Here is a 14,250-nt window from a genome sequence, read left to right on the forward strand (position 1 = left end):
GAAATTATGGTGTAGGTCAAATGGGATATTATTCCTATAGAAGTAATGAACAGTAAAAACAAAAACAATCATTACATCAGTGTTTCATTTTATTTTTAACATGTTCATCTTCACAAATACTGAAAAGGTGTTTTGCAGTATGTTAAAGATCAGCAGTTGGTCAACTTGTCAACTTGTTCAGTGGAAAAATCCAGTCTGTCTTGGGCTTGAACAAGTGCATTGAAATCTGGCTGAATGTCTGAGAATGTCTGCATTCTCTTCAAAAAATGGTTCATTTTTTTCTAGCCATTTTGTGGGACATGACATAACTTGTCGACAGCTGCATCTCTGGATGTGCAAAGTTTAGTAAAAAGTCCTGTTGATTTTGCAGCTTAACTAGCAAAGCATTCGACTCCCTTGCACGCTCTGGATTAGACAACTTGTTGTATTTCCCCTCGTGTTTGGTCACGTAGTGGTGATTCAAACTGTAATCCTCGAACACAGCGACCTGTGGACCACAAACTAAGCTCACGGCTTTACCTTTGACTTCTGTACATAAATATTTAGCAGTCCATGTCTTGTTGAAAACATGGCATTTGGTATCAACTCTTCTTTTTTGGCGTAAACTGACATTTTGAGGGCTAGCTGGCCAGCATCACTTGTAGCTGTTCACCCACACATGTGCCTCCTTGCGTCAATTTTTAAAATAAAAGCAACACAGTTGTATTGCGTGCACAGCATAAATACTTTTTCATTTATGTTGTAATTTATGATTGACCTCACGGGAGCTGGACAGGGATGCCCTAAGGGCCGGACGTGGCCCACGGGCTGTAAAATGCCCAGGTCTGGTTTAAATGATCAATTTTCAATCACACATTGTTTACAACATGTATTTTGACACCATCAGACACATTTTGTTGATTAATGGCAACATTCTTCAATACTAATACAAGCGCATATGATAGCTAATGGTATAGCTAACTAATAGAACAAAGGAACAAGGAAAGTTTGTAGTCTCTAAATGGCAGTATGGTTCCATAGTAGAAACCTGGACAAAAAGGATTATGAGAATTAAATTCATATTTTTGTTATTTTACAAGCTAGTAGCACAGGAAAAGCATTGATGCCATACAAATTGTGAGTTTAGTGCTGTGGGAACATCCAAAATTGAATCAAGCATATCGTTTGCATTATCCTGATGTGGTAGAAAAGAAAGCACACAGACACACAAAACAGTTTTGCTACAGGAATGTCTGATTTACAACTTGTGGATGCTATGTGTTTCTTGAAAAGATTAGCATCTCCATGAAAACAGTGATAGATAACCCTTTGTAGTTGAAATGTCTTTCCTCTCCAGGTCTCCTGAAGGAATGCAGGATGGAAAGGTTAGATTAAGGCCTCTTGTTCTCCTACAAATGTCTAAAATTTGGTTATCGAGACTTCATCATCATTTAATTAGGTTCATATGAGAAACCAAAAGCTCTTGTTTATTACATAAACTTTGTAGCCCCATTATGAGGTGGGGACTTCTGCCATTTAGCTAATTCCAGAGCAAACTCTGCATAAATATTATGATACTACCTTACACAATTCACATCAGAATAATGTAAATATAAATGTCAATTAATTTATTTTGCATCCCTTTTTATAGTCTATTTGACTATTTTATAGTCTATGTCTCCTGTTTATTCCTACTTGCTGTCTGTAACACCAGAATCAGAAGAATCAGAATCAGAAAAAGCTTTATTGCCAAGTACAATTTTACGCATACGAGGAATTTGTTGTGGTGAAATTGGTGTATGACACATCTACTAAAATAAGAGCACAAAATATAACAATTTAAATATATATACACAAGTCCATTTTTTGTTGTTTGTTATTTTCCGGAAACACAGTCTGTTTTTTCAGAAAGAAGTCCAAGTTGAGCGTTAATGTAACGCATAGAGTTGTATTTATATCAGTGTGACAAAATGAGTCCGAGGTGAAATGTGAAGAGTGTAAGGGGGGGTTCCGGGCCTTGTTGATAAGGCTGACAGCAGACGGGAAAAAACTGTTCTTGTGGCGTGAGGTTTTGGTCCTGATGGACCGCAGCCTCCTGCCAGAGGGGAGTGACTCAAAGAGTTTGTGTCCGGCGTGAGAGGGATCAGCCACAATCTTTTCTGCACGCCTCAGGGTCCTGGAGGCGTACAGGTCCTGAAGAGATGGGAGATTGCAGCCAATCACCTTCTCTACAGACCTAATGACACGCTGCAGTCTGCCCTTGTCCTTGGCAGTGGCAGCAGCGTACCAGACAGTGATGGAGGAGGTGAGGATGGACTCAATGATGGCTGTGTAGAAGAATTACCTTAATTATACCCTACCTTACCTTAATTATATCTTATTTTATCTTGTTTGTTGTTGTTGCATCTTGTTTTGTCTTAATGTCATGTTAATTTTCTGTGTCAAAGCCCCACCTCTCTTAAACCTTCAATGTCTCCAGGCTGGCCAGCAGCTCTCAGTCATCGGGACTATTTCAGTCATATAAGAGCTGAGCCAACTTTCACACTTTAGAGTTAGATTATCTCTTACGGAATGGAACACTGCATGCTGTGGGGTGGATCAACAGCAACAGGGAATGTCCCTCTTCTCTTACCAACTATTATCTTATTGCACTGGATAAGAATATAAAACTAATCATTGCATACAGTTTCCAGTGCAATAATGGCTATACTACATTTTACTGTAGTGATTGGCATAGCGATAGCGATCATACATTCCTTGTGAAGTGAGTCTTGAACCTGGAAAGCAAAGGCAAACAATACACAAACACATTATGTAAAATGTAAACCCACTCTTTAATTTACCTGAACATTTTAATGAAAAATAACTGACAATGTGCATTTTATCACCAGCAAAGATGACAGTTTCATTTAGCAATCAAGCCAAATATTCAAAAGTCAGTCATGAAGTTTTAGGGAAAAAAAAGTCTCTCAAAATGCTTTAAAAACATACACAGCATACAGTGATGTAGAAATCCTATACAGAGGGGAAAAAATTACATTATTATTTCAGATATCAGTCATAATAGGTTCTGTTGGGGCAAAAATATGATGATGCATAAGGTAGAATTAGCAGAAACTATACAGTTCAAATAGCATTTTAACACTTAAAATATTGGAGCTCCATACACATCCGTAATGGGCTTGACTCTTAAGTTATCACATAAATCACTGTCAACACCTATTTCATGAAACAAGCTCTCATGACATAAATGAGCAGGGTTCAATTTCACATTTATTACCAATTATAACTTAGCACAAAAAACATTCCTAATTAGCCCAAGACACCCTTATCTTCCCTTCCTCATTCTCCTGAAAAACAAAATTTTATCAAAGAAACCAAAAAGACAAGTGCTGTTCAAATCCTTTCTTCCTCTTTCCAACTGAGGTAACCTCTTTCTGTGAGAGCTTGTTTGCGCTCGTTGATCAGACCTGAGTAAACCATTATGATAGTATTTTCTCTGCTTGAAACTGACAACACCCACACTCCAGCAAAGGTTTTATTATGAGGAACACCATAGGCCTTCCTCATTGCAGGTTACTTATGATCAAATACACCACTGAAGGCCTAGGGCAGGCACAAACATTTCTTCCTAATAAATGAGTGTTCTGGTTGAAAATAGCACTGCATTTAACAGAGCACAAGAGTCTGTTTGGTGTCTGTATGTTGCCACAATGAGAAGATGAAATACTGCATGTTAACTTGAAAACCAATCAGACACATAGTACACAAGTACTACATATCAGTTAGTACTATGGGACATGATTTTACATCTCAGAAAAGTTACTGGGATGATAATGATTATATTGTTCATAGTGACAACCATGAGTTAAATGGGCATATGTTGCTATAATTTACAATTTATGGTTTGAAAACTTGGGTTTGCAATATGCTGTGGCCTGTTATTATGTTATCCAGGGATGTTCTGTGTACAATAACACTGAATAAAACATACTTAGTTTTGAGCCCTTGACTCCTTGACTACTGCTGCCCTTGAAATATGTGGTTTTAGAGACTTGGTGATTAAGAAATATGAAATACTAGGAAATACTTATAGGGCTAGTTTTATGAACCATATGTGATGGTATGGGGATGTGTTAGTGGCTATATAACATGGGTAATTTGCACATCTGTGAAGGCACCATTAATTCTGAAAGACATGTCTTTTTCTGATTACTTCCATGCTTATTCCAGCTTAACAATACTAAGCCACATTCTGCATGTTACAACAGCATGGCTTCATAGTGAAAGAGTGCAGGTACTTGAATGGCCTGTCTGCAGTCCAGGCCTGTCTCCCAAATTTGAAAATTTATGCTGCATTTTCAAGTTCAAAAATACAACCCCAATTCCAAAAAAGTTGTGACGTTATAAAACGTCAAAACAGAAGGCAATCACTTGCAAGCAAGCTGTGATTACCTACAATGGTATTTACAAGGTGTTCCTGAGCATATGTATTAATAACCCTTACATACGCATGTTTCACAAAGCGACAAACCTCGCCTCATCTTTGTTTGTGGACAACTGAGCCATTCGATGATGCCCCTTTTCAATCATGATATCATATCACCTGTTACCACCCATGTACCTGTGGAATGTTCCAAACAGGTCTTCTCTGAGCATTCCACAACTTTCAAAGTCTTTTGTTTCCCCTATACCAACTTGTTTGACTTGTGTTGCTTGTACCAAATTTAGTATAAGCATATATTTACAATTTAATATCTTGTCTTACTTGCACTGTATTCAATTGAATGTAAATCAGAAAGGATTTGCAAATCATTGCATTCTGTTTTTAGTTACATTTTACGCAGCATCCAAACTTCTTTGAAATTGGGGGTTGTGTGTGTATATATAAATAGTATACATACATATACAGGGGTAGAGGAAGTATTCAGATTGTTTATTTAAGTAAAAGTACTAATGCCACTCTTGTAACAATGGTGTCAACTGCTGGCCATGGACCATCTGGTCCATCCAAGCTTCCCATCCAGTCAGAATAGAAACATTAAAATCATTTAAATAATGAAAAGGAAAAACAGCAAATCCTCCTATCTGTGAAGCTGGAACAATGAAATGTTTGAAATATGTATCAATGTAGTAAAACAGTTTACAATTAATTTCCTGTCAACTGACTAATGAACTGATGGTTTCAGGTTTATAAACTGTAGTTAGATTTATATGCTCTTTATATTTGTTTGTAAAATAACTGGTAACTAAAGCTGTAAGGTCAGCACTGTCAAGACTGCATGCTGTCGGTCAGTGGTACAAATTTGCATGTCAAAGTTCATCATTGTTGAACTTACCTCGTACTTGCAAGTGAATCAACTGATCACAGAAAATCTACTGAAACCATTTAATTTTGCCACAAAATGCTGCTCTGACCGAGCCTTAAATGCTAGTTAGATGCTATATGATGAGAAATTCTATTAATTTGCTGCAGAGTGGGTGAAATGCAGTTTTCAGATCAGACTTTCACACCTCTGCATGTGAACTCTGTGCTTTAACACCACAACTTTGACTCATTAGACCTACAGTAATACAATACCTGTGGGCCCAAATCATCGTCTTCCAGTTACGATAACACAGCACCATTCATGTTTGGCATCACATACAGTTGCCACAGTGCATTTGAAGCTGTCATTTCAACTATTAGAAGCGTCACTTCCCCCTACTGTATGTACAATATTCAGGATGTTCCCTAACAGCCACACAACTGTGCTGATTACAGGCATTCAACGCTACATCATTGCTTACAGCCCTCCCCATATTCCATAGTGGCAAGAAATTCAAGTAAAAATAGATTATGACACATAATCAACCCAAAGTTTGCTAACAAACTCTCCTTCTACACGTGTAATTAGTATTACCTCTATGCTATTTCCCCACTGGATTCCACTTTGAAGTAACTCTAAGTTAAGCTTTAATTAAAAGATGCTAGCAGGGAATTCTGATATCCTCAAGATGGGAAAAGAAAACACACACACACACACACACACACACACACACACATATAAAAAGAGATTAAGATTAAGAGATTTTCTTAATCTCTCTCTCTCCATATATATATACATTACTACAGTTCTATAAATTGTCAAGTTACTCTTACAGAACAGCCGTATCTAAAATAAACCATTAGAATGGACTTGGTAGAGGATTTAGTTATCCAAATGTAGTCACATTTAAAGACACCGAGTGCCTCCTAACGGTATACTGACTTCATTGATATTTGTTCTAACCTTCAAAACCCCACCTCTTATATCTCTGGCTAATCTTTGGTGATACGGTGGACTTGCAGTTTCAAGATTATATATTTGGTTATGCTATATACTCTGAGCTATTTACATTATTATAACAAGCCTGAATGAGCAGTTTGCAGCAGGTTTTCTGTCAGCAACTATGTTGTTCCTATATCCTGATTTTATAGAAACATAGTTTATAGGTAGTGATGAATTTTTCTGCTGAAAATGTTGTTCATGCTGTATCAGTTGACTGTGTTATTATCCAAGAAGAAAGAAGAAGCTATTTCTCTGTGGATAGTGGACAGCACTAAATTCCCAGTGATGGAATGAAGAAGATGCATGCCAGTTGTATTTCTGGTGTTCAGTGGGATTCTATAAATGAATGGAAAAGGAGCTTTTCAGCAAGTTATAATCTAAAAATGCACTGTAAGCACCATACTGCAGCCTTGTTATGACTTTCATACAAATCTAAGAAAACTAAAAACTTTCACACACTGACTTTTACTTTAACTTCTAACCCATTCCAAACTGTTAACAGTTACTCAAAACACTCCCTTACTTATATTTTACAAACTTGCAAAACAAAACTAGTGAAAATCTGCATGTTAAACTAGGCACCACAATCATAACAAAAATAAATTATGCTAAATTCTGAGTGGAAACATTTAAGACAACGCTTCTTCTTCTGTTAACATAAACTTAATGAGGAGTTCAAAAATTCCTGTCGAAGCCTTTCATCCAAACATATAAATATATAAATATATTCGACATCGCGTGTTAGAGGTGGTTCATTTCAAATGCCAAATACTTTATTTTGAAACCACCATTCACACAGCAGCAGCAAAAATGTTCTTCAGAACAGAAATCATTGATATTTGTAAAACTGCTGATTTCAAAGTCTCATCTTTTGAAAAATTCAGTTGTGTGTGTGCATGTGTGTGTGTGTGTATATATAAATATATATATATATACACACACACACACACACACGCACACACACACACACACGCGCACACACACACACACACACACACACACACACACACACACACATATATATATATATGGAAATTATTTGTAAATTACAAAACCAAAACCATAAAATTAAGTGCGTCAGCATTTTGGCTTGTGGTTAATGATAATTAATCATCAGGACATTGTTACACAGAACAGGTATCATGCCATCATGTTGATTAACTATTAAAATGTCTCTATTCAGACAAAATCAATGTTTATCATTATTCAGCTTAATCAGCAAACACATTATTTTATTGGTTAAAGCTGAAAAATGCATGTTAACATATCAAAACATAAATAAATAAATGAGATATATTTTGCATCATAGCTCCTTTTTTGTGGCATATATACTATAAAGGCAAAATATCAAAGCAAAAAAAAAAAAGTTAGTTTGTCACATTTTATTATGTAGGATTCTTGGGATAGTCTGTAAAATAACAGATCTTGGCAGATTTTTTTTGAATACTACATGAGACAAAGTCTCAAATTCTGTTGAAACTGTGTGATGGCTGACAACATAAGGGAAATCATTATCATCAACTCAACATCAAATAGTATTTTGTTAACAGAGGAGTAATTTACTGATAGCAAAATACAGAAATATGCAAACTAAAATGGTATGATAAAAATAAATAAATAACAAGCTCCACCTTCTCCAAAATGGCCAGAAAGTCATACAAAGTAGTAGACCTAAAACTAAATGCTGAAGTTAACTGCAGCCCTTCAGCAAAGGTATACCCAAAATCAGTTCTAAGCAGAGGAGAGAAAAAACAAAAATAGCAACTTTCTTGGACTGAAAGTGTTAGTGCAGTTACATAGGTGTACCTTGCTGTGTTGCATATTTAAAAATATAGTCTGCTATGCAAAATATAATTTAAAGTGAAAAAGAATATCAGCAGGTACCATGTTATACATGGATTATGTGTTTTGTATACTAGTATATTTCACAGACATCAGTGGAAGCATCTGTTCCTCTTTAAGACAGTACCTCTGAATATTCAGTGCAGTAGATGGTCATGGTATTTTAGGTAATGTTGTCAGCTTGGGTGTCGAAAAGGAGACCTCATATCGATCTTTAACAAGCAATTTTTTTAGCTTGAGCAAATCTTGAAAATGAATTTATGTAAGCTCTGCTTTGTAGTCATCCATCTCAGTCTTAGGGCGTATTCAGATCAGGAAAGTCCTTTGGTCCGCTGTCTTTGGTTTGGACCAAAACACAATGTTTCTTTTTTGGTTTGGTGCGATTCCTTTTCACATTGCAATTTTTGCAAGAGCCCTAGAATTTGTCAACAAACCCACATGTTTGCAAAGATCGGTCAATCATTGGACAAAACGCTCAGGGGTGGGGTAATGCAGGGTAATGCAGTAAAAAAAAAGGGGGGGGGGGGGGCTGGTGAAAACAAACTATGGAGATTATAGAGATTAAGTGTGTTGCACTCGTGCTTTGATTTGTTTCATACAGTCACAAACATTTGCTGAACTTTTGGAGCATCAGGTACTGAAATTATTAAATGCATTGGCATTTTTATGTGTGTTTTCCGGCATACTTTTTATGTTGCCTTAAACTCCAAAAGACATTTTGTCTCCTCTTCGCTCCATGTTGAGCCACGATTCATTTTAAACCAATGGTCTGATAACGTGCAGCTAATCTTTGGAGTTACCGCGCTAATCAAAACAATAGTTCCCATAATGCCCGCAGCAACGGCAGCCTGTTGCGTCCAAAAAGGCATATAATTTTTAGAACAGGGTCAGACCGAGCGCGGTCACTTTCACATATCAAGGGAACCGCACCAGGGTTCGTTTGGAATCGAACCGAGACCACCTCTCTGGCTGGGTCTCAGTCTGGCTGTTTGGTCCGCACCAGAGTTTGATGGTTTGTATTCACACTAGCCCAAAAGGTCTGCACCAGCAATTTTTTGGGTTTGGTTTGAACCAAACAAGGAAGGTGTGAATACGCCCTTAATCAATACAGCTGTCTATGCCAATGGCAAAATCGCTTGTGCTTTGCTCATGCATAACTGCAAACCTGCAATCACTCACTTGATTTCTCTTCATATGACAGATCCAAACAGAGTTAAGTATGTAACTTTGGTTCTATGACTTCTGGATGACTACTGGAGATATTGTATTGGATTTATTGTATTGTAAAAACACAAAAAAATCAGGAGGATTTTCCTGTGAAAGCAGCCCCACTGTTGGGCTAACTGCTGCACTCACTGTTTTCAAACCTAGCCTGCTATAACAGGTGGTCAGCAATATAAAACAGCGGGCGCTGAGACCCGCAGAAACAGATATAAACAGATCGATAGTTAGAGTGATATAAATAGAGCAACTCTCCCCGGACATGGCACAGGGAAAATTAGCCGAGTGCTTCACATTTTTGCCTGGGTCCCTCTGACCCACCACCACGTCACTCTGTAAAATGGTAAGGCACCTGTTGGCTTCCATCAGCTCAAAGTGCATCTCCGAACATTTTCAGTCCACCACCCACCCCCCAACCTAACACACACACACACACACACACACATAAATATACACACACGCATGCACACAGCAGAAACAGACATATGTAAAACACACTAAGATATGTACAAGCTTAGTTTCCATCCAAATAGGTTTGAGTGGATTTATGTAAGAAAGAAGTGGAACAGAAGTAAAAATTTAACGTAATGTCCTTCACAACTACTCCAGAATATTGTTTCTTAGTCAACTTGATATTCTATGGCAGCAGGAAAGGCATTGATTGATAAAATAAAGGCTTGGTGTGACTGACCCGGTGACATAGTTCAATTAAAGTGCACAATGTGCTCTAAATATTGTAAATAGCCTATCTGATGATATTTAAATTTCATGAAAGCATGGCATATTGACCTGAACAGCAATAGTTTAATTTTATCATTATTCGACACTTTGTTCTTCTGGTGGATCGTTTGGGAAACAAATTCTCAGTCTCAACTAGAAGACGCACAAATTTTTTATTGCAGCATTTCAAAACTTTCAAATTTGCTGAACAGTTTGATGGAAATGGAGCTTCAAACAGACAAGCACACACATAACAGGCATTTACAGGCAGTATAGATGCCAGGCCTCACGCTCGCTCACATTCACTCTACTCTCCAGGCCTCCTGTTATTTCGAGCCCTGATAGACAGGCTCAGGGGCCCTATTCCAACCAACGTCTGCTTGCTTCAGCTGTCACTGCACTCTGAGTGGTGTCACAAATCATCGCCAGTCGAATCAAGTTGGACTCGGGGGGTGGGGGGTTATGGTGGAGGTTTCATCTTTCTCCGCCTCCGTGTGTTTTTTCCTCCACTTCTTCTCCTCCTCCTCCTCCTTCATACGTCAATTTCCAGTCCTCCGTTTTGCCTGTCTTTGCACTTTTGACTGGCGCCACTTTTAAAACGGCCCCTTTGTCTGATGGAGAGTTGGCCACTTGGGTGTGTTGTTTGGATGAGTCCACTGCAGGGTAAGAAAGTTGGTGATTAGGGATAGAATGACATGATGCCAAATGACATTCAGGGACTGTGTTTGGTGCCATATTACAACGATGCATATATTAAAGTAACCTAATTTGAAAATGGAAACATAAATCTTTAGATACAAAGCTAGATTTTAAAATAAATAACTATTTGGCAGTTTCATAGGTGATAGATGGGCTGTGTAACACCTTAAAAACAAATGATGAAAGTGCGACTAAAAAGACGTGATGTAAAACTATTAACAGTTTTTTATTATTGCTGTAAAGTCTCACAGTGGCCAGGGCCTTTATTTACATCAAATGCAGAATTGGGCCTTTCTTTGAAACAGGCTTGTGTTAAAGGCAGACCTATATTTAAAATTTACTTTGTAATAGAATCACTTATCTGATTGCTAAATTCATCCCCAAGACAGCAATTGTCCAATGATGGCTTTGGATTTCTCCATATGCCAAAGTGATAAGCATGTGGCTATAACAGGAGCAATACCCTGCATTTAAAAAGTTTGCAAGATGGTGTCTTTTCTATCCCTTCCAAAGCTAAAAACAATAAAGCAAAAGCATAAGGAATAGATGAAACAAATGAATTAGTGTGAATCTGCTTGAAGGTTGAACTGCAAATATTTGCATGTCTGGCAACTAGCTTATGATCTAGAGCAGTGGTGCCCAACTAAGGGTCTGCGCCCCCCACTGGGGGGCACCAGAGGTCACAGGGGGTGTGCACAATTTTGTCTGTACTGAGGCTGTGAGGTTACCAAAATTATATTTGTGCAGATTAAATTCATAAAATCCCAATAACACTCCCAATTGGATAATCAAAACTCTGTATAATCCAAATTAAATTATGTTTGGTCCACATTTAAATTCATTCAGTTATTTATTACCTCTGACCTTTTATTTATGCAAATAAAAGTTTGTAATTAATCTCTTTATTCATTTAGTGTGTGTAGGCAGGTATGAGTTGGGGCTGGGGGGGGGCTGGCTTGTCTTGGACACAGGCAAGGGGGGCTTCAAGGAGAAAAGGTTGGGAACCACTGATCTACAGTAGTAACTACCATTACTTCAAAGTTAGAAAGCCACGTTCACGGCATTCACACCCACTGTGTAGTATTTTTCCACTGTATGATGCTGCTCCTGAAGGCTACGAGAGTTTATGGTGATGTTGAAAGCTTTGTCCTGCTCTTTTTTCAATTTAGAGAAGTTTATAATCTAGCAACCCCTGCCACCATTTCCTGAGATATTTTTATGCTTTCCAAAGACATTAATCAAACAGTGAAATAATGGTGAGTAGGATTGGGCATCGTTTGAATTTGAACGATTCCGGTTCCGATTCCGATTCCTCGTTTCGATTCCGGTTCCTAACGATTCTCGATTCCGATTCTTTTAAGAGGCAGGGTCAAAAAAGTTTACATGTTTTAAATGAGCTAGCTAACCAGAGGCCTTTCTTGACAAAATAGTCTGAACTTCTCCATGAATTTTAATTGTATGAACTTCTTACTTTTTATGAACTTTACTATGAATTTCTCACAGGGCTGTTTTCAACTAGTAGGGATGAGCAAGTACACCACTATCTGTATCTGTATCTGTATCAGTGGCGGCTGGTGAATTTTTGTCTTGGGGGGGCGCACTTAATTTACCAAACCAAAAAGCGGAGTTGGCAACGCCAGACCACAAGAATTAATGTATATTATGTTTACAAATAGACAGTTAAATGCAGGTGAATGTTACCAGTTAGTGAATTTGAATTTATCTTCCCAGTGTTTGATATGTTTTGCTCCAGATAAGATATAATTGGTACACAGAAACCCTTAAAATCTCCTTTTCCATCATTAAACAGACCAAGAATGTATAAATATATTTTTTACTTCAACAATAAAAAGAGAAACAATTCATTTTCACAGTTTCCAAGAGTACCAAGTGCTTCTTCTGTCCAGCTAATTGTTTGGAACAACATATTTATATTTACATACTCAAATAAAAAAAGAAAAAAAAACAGCAAATACATACACATGAAACCAACAACACTCGACATTTTGTGTAAAAAAACAATCAAACCATCAGGCTTAAAGCCCAAAGTGCTTCTGTTAGCTAAAATTTATATTAACAACCTTAAATGACAATGAAAACACAGCAAATCCTCATATTTAAGACTATCAAAGCAACAAAAAATTGTCACTTTGTATAAAGAAAATAACTGAAACCATTAGGCTTTAAGCCAAAAGTGCTTGATCACGCTTGATCAGTTCCCTTGATTTGGAAAAGCAGGCAAGGGAAACAAAATAAAACACCAGCCTCACTGCATCCAGTTTGCCAAGATGTCTTCTCATACCAGCTCCGTGAAAAAGAGCGTGTATATCTCCTCCCTCTGTCTTAGGACTGCTGTCTAATTAAGACGTCTGGCCGGTCAGGTCCGAGCTCCTTCACTCTCAGTTTCTCCTGCAGTGTTCTCCTCTCGAACGGTGTTGTTTTCAGTGATTTTGTCTCTTCATTTTCTCCTTTTTCAGCTCTCTCTGTGACTAGCTAATGATCTTGTTTGCTAATTACTCCAACATTCTGCGCTCAACGTTACTCGCTTGGCGGTTTTAATTACAGGCTCGCAGGTGAACAAACCGCTCGCTCTCTGCTGCCACCCCATGGCTGGTGGTGTGTATAGCGACGGGGCGCAGTCAGGCTGCACCCCGCTGTCTCGTATCTCTTGTATTGAAGAGGAACGAACTGCGCATGTCAAAGTTATAACGGGAGTCAATGGGGAAAGATGTGTGCGCCCTGGGCCGGATATATGTCAGCTATTAGTAACTGTAGACAATGTAGGACATTTCTAATCTGACTATTTAGTGCAGATTTTACATTTTAGTAACTCACTTCAGACTATATTATTCATTTTGCCTTTTTAAAACATAGAATATACCTGTAAAAGTCATTTTAAAAAACGTTTTATTAAAGGAAGGGCTGTGTGATTCTACATGGTGTGAGACAGAGGGGGCGGCGCCCTAGCGCCCTCTATCGGCCAGCCACCCCTGATCTGTATCTGTCAACCATCTAAATTATCTGTATCCGTATCTGTACTCGGAGTGGGCGGGGCCTAACGGAAATGGGTGGGGATTAAATCTGTACATTATTTTAAGTCTGAAATTGATATACAATAAAAATATTAATATTGGCTACTTTGTGTGTTCAGCTATATGTGTGTATGTGTGTAAGTGGTCTGTAAGACTGTTTATTTTTTAATGATCTGTGTGAACTTGGTGATTCATGCAAACATCCAGTGATGGCAAAAAGGGGAATAATATGTCAGCAAAGAAAAAAAAAAACCCGACCGGAGTGGAGGCAGTGACCGACGCAACACGAGCCGTTTTCAGCTCTGTCTTGTCAATTGCACCGCGTACGTTACAAAACAAGTTCACCGAGTAACTTTAAATATCATACAAACCGAAATAGAGGCCAGCTGAAGAAAACCTAAGGAATATTGAAGAGAGCAACGTGAGCTAGAGTAACGGATACTCGT

The 14,250-nt window shown here is 38.0% G+C and overlaps 1 protein-coding gene across 2 annotated transcripts in view; it reads right to left on the minus strand.

Annotated features, from left to right (window-relative positions):
* Nucleotides 1-1,668: 1,668 nt before the first annotated feature.
* Nucleotides 1,669-14,250, minus strand: part of LOC143329164 (junctophilin-1-like) — a 71,910-nt gene continuing 59,328 nt past the window's right edge. For both annotated transcript variants that reach the window (XR_013077871.1, XM_076744934.1), the window contains one exon: nucleotides 1,669-10,729. The gene's annotated coding sequence lies outside the window, so the exon portion shown is untranslated. The remainder of the gene's footprint in view (nucleotides 10,730-14,250) is intronic.

The sequence above is a fragment of the Chaetodon auriga genome, chromosome 12, assembly GCF_051107435.1.
Source record: "Chaetodon auriga isolate fChaAug3 chromosome 12, fChaAug3.hap1, whole genome shotgun sequence".
In the NCBI taxonomy this organism is placed as follows: Eukaryota; Metazoa; Chordata; class Actinopteri; order Chaetodontiformes; family Chaetodontidae; genus Chaetodon; species Chaetodon auriga.